Source organism: Nicotiana tabacum, chromosome 9 (genome assembly GCF_000715075.1).
Source record: "Nicotiana tabacum cultivar K326 chromosome 9, ASM71507v2, whole genome shotgun sequence".
NCBI lineage: Eukaryota > Viridiplantae > Streptophyta > Magnoliopsida > Solanales > Solanaceae > Nicotiana > Nicotiana tabacum.
The window spans coordinates 79341942-79352082 of record NC_134088.1 but is presented as its reverse complement, the minus strand read 5'-3'; the positions used below and the strand labels follow the sequence as shown (position 1 = coordinate 79352082).

Sequence of the window (10141 nt, the reverse complement as noted above, 5' to 3'; positions counted from 1 at the left end):
ATGATTAATAGGTATTTAGAAGAAGTAAAAAGAAACTTGTTTCAATCTATTAATCAGTATGAAAAATTTGACACTTCAATGCGTAGTGAAACAAGCAACGATGATATTGCAGAAGATTCCCAACCTATTCAATCAGAGAAGATACTATCTGATGAAGCCGTAGAAAATGCGAAAGATTTCATCCAGCAGATAAAAGAATTAGAGAAACGAGGAGTGTGATCAACAATAAAGCCGCCAAAGACCCCACTCAACAGTAGATACACTGTTTACAAAGTAGAAACACTGTATACAGACCCCACTAAACAGTAGATACACTATTTACACAGTAAAAGTATTGTATACACAGTAAATTCACTATTTAAAGGACCCACATATGGGACCCACTTTATTGTGCAAAGATTCTTTATGTTTTTTTTTCTATATATAGGATCGTTCTTTCATTTTGAGAGAGGCATCAGCCAAAACTCTCTCTCTCTTACTGTTTACACAGTAAAAACACTGTATACACAGTAAATTCACTGTATAAAGGACCCACATATGGGACCCACTTTATTGTGCATAGATTCTTTATGTTTTTTCCTTTTCTATATATAGGATCGTTCTTTCATTTTGAGAGAGGCATCAGCCAAAACTCTCTCTCTCTTAAATCTCTCTCTCTCTCTCTATTGTAAGTACTACTTTGTAATCGAAATTCAAGTAAATAAAATCTCAAGTTCTTCGTATTCAGGCCTTGCATCCCGACCTCAAAAGGTATTTATTTTATTTTTAGTCTTTCTTCTAGTCTCTCCTCTCTGGCCGTGACTATGTCCGGCTTAGAGATTTCATATCTATGTTGAATATCTAACTTCTCTCCTATATACACCATGAAAGATCTAGCCTCTATCAAAATATAAAAGAATTTTTAATATAATTTTTTGGCTTGGTTTCGAGATAGTGGTACAGTCTAATCTAGCACTACTTTTATTGACTTTGCCTTAGTGGCTCCGTCTAGCAAGCCGTGAACATTAGCCCGTTAAATGTGTTGAAAAAGGGAAACCTTGCCAGAGTCTGAAGTACAATCCGAAGATGTTGCTCATGCTCCTCTCGACTGCGGGATTAGATCAAGATATCAGCAATGAATATGATCACAAAAGAATCCAAGTAAGGCTTGAATACCCCATTCATCAAATCCACGAATGTTGCTGGGGCATTTGTCAACCCAGATGACATCACTAGGAACTTATAATGCCCATACCGAGTCCGGAAAGCTGTCTTAGGGACATTCAATGCCCTAATCTTCAACTGATGATAGCCAGACCTCAAATCAATCTTCGAAAATACCTTGGCACCCTGAAGCTGATCAAATAAGTCATCAATTTTTGGCAACGGATACTTGTTCTTGATAGTGTCTTTGTCCAACTGTCAATAGTCTATACATATCCTCATCGAACCATCCTTCTTCTTCACGAACAACATGGGTGCACCCCAAGGTGAGACATTAGGTCTAATGAATCCCTTATCAAGCAAATCCTGCAACTTCTCTTTCAGTTCCTTCAACTTAGGCGGTGCCTTACGGTATGGTGGAATAGAAATGGGTTGAGTGCCCGAAGCCAAATCAATACAGAAGTCAATATCCCTCTCGGGTGGCATCCCCGGCAGGTCTATGGGAAACACCTCTAGAAACTCATGTATAATAGGTATTGAATCCATGGAAGGAACATCCACACTAGAATCAAGAACATAGGCCAAATATGCTAGACACCCCTTCTCGACTATATGTCGAGCAATGGCCAGGAGTCCCCCTCCACTCTAATCGAGGCAATTCTAGCATGGCTAAGGTCATTGTCTTGGCATACAGTCCAATATAGCGTGATAAGGTGTCAGCCAATCCATGCGTAAAATAACATCAAAGTTTACCATATCAAGAAGTAGAAGATATTCACCAGTCTCAAGACTCCCAATAGTAATCACACACGAGCAATAAACACGATCTACGACAATAGAATCTCCCACAGGCGTGGACACATATACAGGAGCACTCAAAGAATCACGAGGCATAATCAGATATAAAGCAAAGTAGGATGACACGTAGGAATAAGTATAGCCCAGATCAAATAGAACTGAAGCATCTCTATGGCAAACTGGAACAATACCTGTGATGACGGCATCAGATGACTCGGTCTCAGGTCTAGCTGGGAATGTATAGAAATGGGGCTGGGTCCCACCACTCTAACCTCCACCCCTCGGGCAACCCCTAGCTGGTTGCCGTCCACCTCTAATGGCCTGACCTCCACCTCTAATGGCCTTACCTCCACCTCTAACTGCCTGACCTCCACCTCTAACTGGCTGTGCGGGCGGTGGAGCAACCGGTGTTGGTATGATGGCACGAGAACCCTGCTGAGATCTGTTGCTCGAATATCTAGGGCAATACCTCCTGATGTGACCTATGCCCCCATACTCAAAGCTCTCTCTCGACTGTTGAGGTTGTTGGAACAAAGATTGACCCTGACAGTCCGAATAGCCGATGTAGTAACTCTGAAGCAGTGGTACACTGATAGGAGTCAAATGTGCACTGAATGTTGGCTGCTCATGACGAGCCCCATAAGAACCATGACCGCCTGAAGTACTGTGAGCTACCTGGAGATTTGACTGAATCGACCTAGGATGATGGCCTCTACTAAAAGAACCTCTGCCTCCAGATGAGGCACCACAGAAACCACCGAAATGATAAGGCCTCTTATCAGACACCGGCCTCCTCTCCTGACCACGAACTATCTTGATCCGTCTAGCAATATCTACGGCCCTCTAGAAGGAAATATCATCCCCAATCTCCTTGGCCATTTGTATCCTGATACTGAAGGTGAGTCCACCAATGAATCTCCTCACTCTCTCTCTCTCTCTCTCTCTCTCTCTCTCTCTCTCTCTCTCTCTCTCTCTCTAGTAGTATGTGTATAGTTTCTTTCTTATGCTTGGTTCACAAATCGAGTCTCATATTGGGTGACGGTCATGTTGCTCTGCTGAAGACCCTCAAACTGCCTACGGTAATCCTCTCTCAAAGTGAAAGGAATGAACTTCTCTAGAAATAACTATGAAAACTTATCCCAGATAAGTGCTGACGAAGCAGCTGGTCTAGTCAACATGTAATATCTCCACTATCTCTTGGCAAAACTAGTCATGTGAAACACTGCAAAGTCGACCCCATTGGTCTCAACTATACCCATATTGTGAAACACCTCGTGGCAATGGTCCAGGTAATCATGTGGGTCCTTAGAAGGTGCATCGCTGAAATGAACAGAAATGAGCTTGGTAAACTTATCCAGCCTCAACAAGACCTCAGAAGACATAGTGGGCCAGTCATTGGCTTGTGCCGCAATAACCGGCTGAACCACCCCAACTGGTTGGGCTGCTGGAGTCTTATATAGGGGATCCACCTGCTCCAGAGTGTGAGTAACGGGAGTCTGTACTCCTCTGCCAGCCCAAGAGATGGTTGGTCTCGTCGGGAATGCACTGGTCTGGGCCACACTCTCCATAAGTCCCACCAAGCTGACTAGAGCATCCTAAAGCACTGGGTGGCTATGAATCCCTCTGAGACCTGAGTTGGGACCTCCTCCTCATGATCAATCTGAGGCTCCACTGCGGGTGCTGCTACTCGAGCTCTAGGCTAAGCTCTGCCTTGGCCTTTACCTCGACCTCGGCCTCGACCTTTGCTGTCATGACCCAAATTTTAATATAGGTCGTGATGGCGCCCAACGTCGCCATTAAGCAAGCCAACGGTGAACTACCAACTTAATTCTTTATTTTATTATTTTTAAAATCATGAATCTTATTAGATAGAGAGAGATCAATGCATTAAAATCGTAGATACGTACAATTTAATCAAAATATAAAGTAAAAGTGTGTCAATGTAAAGCAAACCATAAACAAATTCTAGAACACCCTCAAAACCATGTGTCACAAGTGCATGAGCATCTACTAGAAAGTACAATAACAATACAACATTTGTCTTGAATACAAGATAGACAGGATAAAGTAAATAATTATGATTGAGACTTTGTGTACTGTGGCTCGTAGCATGGAATGCAGCTCACCATAAAGTCCCCTCAGCAACTGCGCCTACGCGCCCAAATGACCACCAAATGAACCTGTCAGATCCTGCACATTTAGTGCAGAAGTGCAGTATGAGTACGTAAATCAACGCATATCCAATAAGTATCTAGCCTGACCCCGAAGAGATAGTGAGGAGGGGTCGACATTGACACTTACTAGTGGTCTAGTATATCAAGTATAATAAAGTAGACAAGTATGAAATATGATAAGTAAACAATGAGTACAGATATAAGCAAATAATACGGTCTACAGTTGAACAATGAACACAAGGTTCTCAAGTATCGAATACTTCCTCAAATGGAATACGTAATGGTCATTACCAAATCAACGGTCATATTTCAAGTCAGGAAGCTCATGAGTACACGAACTTTTTATCAAGTATTTCGCATGGTTCTGCAGAGGCGAGCGGCCCGATCCCATAAGAGTATGATACAATATCCTGTCGAGGCAAACGGCTTGATCCCATAAGAGTGTGTTACAATATCCTGCCAAGGCGAATGACCTGATCCCATAAGAGTGTGTTACAATATCCTGCCGAGATGAACGGCCTGATCCCATAAGAATATGAAGCTTTTACGGGTCCTTGACCCCACTCACAAATATACGTGTGAGTTATTAAATTTAAGAAATTTATTCAATGAATACGCACAATGTGGGAGAAATCCGTAAGAGAAGTACAATTTCTTTGGCTAATCAAGTAGCTCATCAAATATCTAAAATAGTGAGTCTATTACTCTACTCGAGTCTAGTCTCAAGTCATAGTGCGAATTGAAGTAATTAAACAGGCAAGAATAAATCGAATAGTACAGTTAAAGCATGGCGTGAGTCTAAGTCTATCAGGACATAATCAGGAATTCCAACATACGCACGAACACTCGTCACCTCATAAGTGTGTAGCTCCCACAACGTGTAGCACATAACAAATATAACACCTACGGGGTAAATTCCCCCTCACAAGGTTAGACAAGAGACTTACCTCACTCCGAAGTTCCATAATCGGCTCCAATGCCTCTCTAACACCTCAAATTAATGCCCAACGATCCGAAACTAATCAAACAATCGTGAAAACCAATAAAACTATATTCCAACACTCGTAATTAATCAATTTATAACAATTCTCAACTCCGCTCGAAAAGTCAACAAAGTCAACCCTCGGGCCCACGTGCCTGGATTCCAAAACTTTTCAAAGATAAACATTATCCATAAGACCATGATCTCAAATATACAATTTATTCCTAATTTCATGCTCAATTTTGTGGTCAAGATCAAAAAAATACCAAATCCTATGTTTTCTTCCAAATCTCACAATTTCTACAAAATATCACGAATTTACAAGGTTAAATTCGTATATTTAACTCACAATGTATAGAAATCATTTAACTCATGATAGATGATGAAAAGGGAATTTCAAAATAGCGCCAAAGTTGGCTCACATGGAAGAAAATGAGATGATAATGAGCCAAATCCCGCTTTAAAACAAATATGCACAGGCCCATCCTTCATCGCATTCGTGTGCCCCTGGTCGCGTTCGCGAAGGCCCAATAGTCCACAGTATCGTGTTCGCGTCCAAACCATAGCGTTAGAGATAAAGAACTCGCCCCCGTCCTAGAACTCCTCCTTCGCGTTTGCGTTTGCATTTGTCTTCCTACGTTCGCGAAGGACAAACTGCAAGCCCAGCAACTCATCGCGTTTGCGACTACCTTGTCACGTTCACGTAGGGTAAAGTCCCCCTAATCCCCATTCCTCCTTCGCATTTGTGACTCTTCCTTCGCGTTTGTGAAGCACAAAAAGGTAGCCACCAATTTTCTTCTTCGCGATCGCGTATGTCCACTCACAATCGCGAAGAACGACACCAGCACCAGCAACCAGCAGCATCAAAACACCAAAACTTGGTCTGAAACCACCCCGAATCACACCCGGGGCCCCCGGGACCCCGTACAAACACACCAACCAACCCCAAAACATGACACGAGCCTGATCAAGACCTAAAATTACACCAAACAACATCTAAACGACGAATCGACAATCAAGATCCTTCTTTTAACTTTCAAACCTTTAAACTTCGACAGACGCGTCCGAATCATACTTAAAAATTCCGGAATGACGCCAAATTTTGCGAACAAGTCACAAATCACGATACGAACCTATTCTAAAGCTCAAAATCCCAAATGGACATCAATAACACCAAAGTCCACTTCAAATCGAACTTAAGAAATTCTTAAACTTTCAAAATGCCAACTTTCCATAAGAAGCGCCGAAATGCTCCCGGACCCACCCGATACTCAACCCGAACATACGCCCAAGTCCGAAATCACCGTACTAATCTATTGGAACCTTCAAATCCCAATTCTGATGTCTTTTACTCAAAAGTCAAACCTTGGTCAACTCTTCTAACTTAAAGCTTCCGAATTGAGAATTTTCCTTCCGGATCAACTCCGAACTTCCCGAAACTTAATTCCGACCACACGTACAAGTCATAAAACATGAAGTGAAGCTGCTCAAGGAGTCAAACTGCTGAACGACGTGCTAGATCTTAGAACGACTCGGGTCGTAACATTCTCCCCCACTTAAACATACGTTCGTCCTCGAACGTGCCAAGAACCGTTTCGGAGTTGCCCAAAATCATTGTTTAACACCTCGTGCACCTATCCATGCCACTGCAACCCACGTGAGCACATTAACTCGAGCTAGGCTGAAGATCCTTCACGCTACATTAACCCACAAGACTTTGAACCAAATTCCAACATCCAAAATTCTCCACCTGGTCTGATTCTAACATACACACGCCGTAACAATCTCAACTCATTGTACCAAATATGATCATTCACTCATGCAGAAAACCACACAATGGACCGCATAATTTGTGTGCCCATAACATCCTCCAACCGTAGAAGCTATAATTTCACCAATCAAGTGCCCATAATATACCTCATAATGCGCATATAAGCTCGGCCTTAACCTTCACATTATTTCAACGATGAAAGAGATGTGCAGGAACTCATAACCACCCATCAAATTAATAACTCGTGGAGTTTATCCATTTGACAAGAACCATTACCTCATACTAATCTGAATAGTGACATTTTCTCTATAATATACCTTACATAAATTTGATCGCACTGATTTTAGGTCCAATAACCTCGTCTCGACCAGTACAAGTTGCTCGGGCAATACACCACCTCAAATACCATCTAAAATTCCATATGACGCTATTAATGCACCATCAAGCTACGACTCGAATATGACACATATGGAAGAACGAACTCTGGCAAAGAACTAATCAGCCCGCGTAATGAATAAAACAACCAAACAAAGGCTATGAACCTATCTCAGAGGTGAGAAACAAGACACACAAAAATAAGTATAGGAAACCGTACTCAATATCTCACTGTTGTGGCGCGCAAATCGATCCACATATGATACTGTTGCGGCGTGCAACCCGACTCAAACATCATACCTGTGGCGGCGGGCCACCCAATCTATACAGAACAATCAACAAGGAAGTACCTACCGAGCCAAACTGCTCATACCCACAAAATGCCTGAATATCGACCACAAGCACGCCAAGTGCATAAACACAACCCTGGGGAGATGGATAACCCTATGTGCTACAAAAGTTAAGCTCTAATAAGGAGAATCAAACAACCGTCATCTCGAAAGCCATCTCGCTCATATAATACCACAAGCTACACCGGATCACAACTCACGCGCGAATAATCAAGCCGCCTCACAACACATGTGGCATAAAGAGTAGCACCTAAAATGGACGACGCATGGAATATCATCCTCTACGCCCGAAGAATCATCCATAAGCAATGTTATGCTGAATGAACATATCCGGTCTGATGTAGAGCATACATTCATATTAGATCTACCAACGGACCTCAAGCCGATTCTGATCATCCCATACTAGGCCAATAACCTTTCAAAGATCCACAATGACCCCATTCATGACACATACAAGCAGCCGACCAATTCGGAACAAACCTCCACATTCCACAATCAAATGAATAGAGCGCCCCTCAGACATACACTCTCCAATCAGTGACAGTATCGGAACCTTCATACCTGATTTCAGTCTCTAACAATTTAAATGACTAACACGTCACACTTATAAGATATTCCCATGGGATATACTCCCACAACCTTCCGTACCAGGTAGGAAAATTTGAACATCAATGGACATCGATGAAAGTATTTATGTAATGCCAATTAAGAATCCTTTAACCAATGCGCAATGCCTCTTTTACAGAACACCATCCTTAGGCGACATTAAGATAATTCCAGCTTACTCTGAACATCTGAATCCCCCCCCCCCTGAGCTCGTGACATTCTTATCAAACCTGAACTGCAACCTTGATCCTCCACTTCAAATCTCCATACCGCTCACTGCACATATCATGCTGCTACTCAAGAGTACAAGAATTGCATCATAATCTCCTGTACCATCAGTATAGTTAACACTTTATAGGCTCGAAACCTTTCACTTAACTCATTTCAAAAGAAGAATCGCCACTCATAGCCAACTTCCCATAACCACAGAAAATGCAAACCTCAAGTCGCGGTATAAACCGCCATATCTCTTCTAGGATCCATTCACATGCAACCAAGACATTAGAATCAATTACTTCCAAATCAATCGAACCACGACAGCTGTTCAAGCCCGCACGTATATCCACGAACCACTTGTATAGCCTTACCTCACGGAAGAAACTGGCCATTTCCACAACCCTGCTGATTCAAACCATTACTAACTAACTCTACTTCTCCCAATTTACTCTTAACTTGCCTTCGAAATAATAGTTCTATTCAAATACATAACGGACCACAAACTACACTCATCCAGAGTGACCCATATCATAAGACCATGTCGTCTCCATACCCACCAACCATCTCATACCATCCTCATGTACTCAATAGTATCTCTCGTTGATACACCTATTTTGGAAGACCTCCTGCGAATCCAAAGTTGTTCCTCCCATTTCTCTAATATTGCACCGTAGACCCGATGATAACATAGAAACTCACCAAGTATTCTTCACACTATGTTGCAAAACCCAGTCCTCGGCCACATAACGAACCCAAAATCTTTAAACACCGCAATTTAATTCTTGAACCTAATAGAACCATTGTTAAGAATCGCCCACTCTGACCTAGTCCCAAATATATAACCAAACTCTAGTGCTTTGCTAGCACATGAATACCTCCAAAGAAGCAACCTGATTAATTCTTTTCCTTGCACATCACATCCACAAGAAGCATAAATTATGAGTCATCCCCAACATCTGCACATGAATCTATAAGGTGAAATATAGCACATATACGTCAAATTCCTTGCCCAAAATACCCTTGATGTTTTCTTCTCTTGGTCATAACTAATCTACCAATACACCGATAGCCAGAAACTACACAGGCACACAACCACGTGACCTAATCATAGACGGCAGGCTCCCCCACTTAGCTTTATGCTATAATCACACAGATCGAAACCTCACAACGACTTCTTCTTCCCAGTTACCACGATCCCATACTATTACTCGGCCAACTTCTTGCAAGCTCTTGTTGCACCAATCACACGTCCTGAATTATCAGCCACCATCGCACGCTCAACCTCCTAGGGGTCATACCGTCTTCTTCAAGCAACCCAAGCTCACATCGAAATACATGCATCCCATGTTAGGTAGAAAGTAGAACTCCTCATGGGAACCTCATCAAAACCACGCAATCGCTAACCTATTCACAGGAGATATCCCACATGTGTAACCTCATATCGACTTCCACCAATGTCATTGCAATAGTTACATCCATCATGAAATCAATTAATCTCCCTGGGTCCACACTGATCTACCAGCCGTAAGAATCCTTTCATTCATTAACATCACCCAAAGGTCCAACAATATGTTAGAAACTCAAAGTCGTACTGCATCCAAAACAATTATCGAATACTCACATTTTCCGACATTCCAATCAAGCCCTTCTCGTCACATTCAAAATTCCTAAGCGCAGAAACCACCTCAGAGATCATCTCCCTCGAACCATCAACACTGGAAACGCC

At 42.3% G+C, this 10141-nt stretch overlaps 1 long non-coding RNA gene across 1 annotated transcript; it reads right to left on the bottom strand.

Moving 5' to 3' along the window:
* Positions 1-3826: 3826 nt before the first annotated feature.
* LOC142164239 (uncharacterized) lies at positions 3827-8398 on the bottom strand. The gene is made up of 2 exons (XR_012694937.1): positions 4407-8398; positions 3827-4131 (listed from the first exon to the last, which is right to left on the bottom strand). It is a non-coding gene; the product is annotated as an uncharacterized LOC142164239 (long non-coding RNA).
* Positions 8399-10141: the final 1743 nt, after the last annotated feature.